Here is a 1,276-nt window from a genome sequence, read left to right as displayed (position 1 = left end):
CTATGCTTTCTGTGTTTCCTAGTCACATGGTAGGGAGGATGGTATTTTTATCTGAACTAGCAAGACAAAGGGCTACATCACTTTCAGGAGCTCTTGTAGTGCAGGGGTGGCTGTAAAGAGACACAGGAAGCTCATTTACACAAGTTGTCATGAATTCCATGACAATTTAGGACACTACAGGCTAGCCTCCCCCCTTAGATCAATTCCAATATTACTTTTGTACTCTAAGTTTGTGCTAAGAAAATTGATTGGTTGATGATTGATTGATGATTGATTGATTGACCTTCCTGAATTGGCTCCTTCTTTTCTCACAGTTGAATTTCTCTGTCTTAGTGTTTTGAATGGAAGCATTGGCAGCACTTTGTTGCCATCTGTAAAATTATGCTTACTGATTCTTATGTCCTTCCTTCCTTCCTTCCTTCCTTCCTTCCTTCCTTCCTTCCTTCCTTCCTTCCTTCCTTCCTTCCTTCCTTCCTTCGTTGTGCAAAGGAATCTCTTTGCCAGGGAACAAATAAAGCCTTCCCTTAGTTTCAGGTCTACAGAGTTTACAGAGTCAGCATATTGCCCCCAACAATCTGGGTCCTCATTTTAGTGATCTCGAAAGGATATAAGTCTGAGTCAGCCTTGACCCGGTGGGAATCGAACTCTGGCAGTCAGCAGAATTAGCCTGCAATACTGCATTCTAACCACTGCACTACCACGGTTTATGGGTGGAGTTTTATATCTCCCATTCCATTGTTTTAGAATTATTAATACATTCCCAATCTCCAACATAGGAAAGTTCATAGTTATTTCAACAGATGTAAATCTGCTAGAGTTCCCCAATTGCTTTTGCTCAGGGAGGGCGTTCACCAGGTCTCCCCTATTAAACAAGGTCATCTTGTTGGACCCCAGAGTCATGCTTTTTCAGCAACAGCAGCTGCATGTGAAGCAGCATTTCCCTGGATATCTTGATGATCCTGACCTTGATAGTCTTTCATTGGGCCAAGTGGCTAGATGAGCTCTCCTGTTGTCAACATGAGCTTTCTTGATTCATATAATGTCAAATGAGTAGGGTTATTCTTTATCCTTGTACACTGGGATTATAGGTTGTTAGTTTTTCTCTGTGGTTTTAATCCTTGTAAGCTGCCCAGTTGCTTGTGTGATGGGTGGCTGTGTCAATCATGTAAACAAACAAATACTTCTATTTTAATCCAACAGACAAAAGCTGTATATCACACGGCAAGCATAGCCCATCAAGTCAGAAGACAATCTTAACAGTGTTATAAGAAATGAC

Source organism: Thamnophis elegans, chromosome 8, assembly GCF_009769535.1.
Source record: "Thamnophis elegans isolate rThaEle1 chromosome 8, rThaEle1.pri, whole genome shotgun sequence".
Lineage (NCBI taxonomy): Eukaryota > Metazoa > Chordata > Lepidosauria > Squamata > Colubridae > Thamnophis > Thamnophis elegans.
This window is presented reverse-complemented; position numbering follows the sequence as displayed.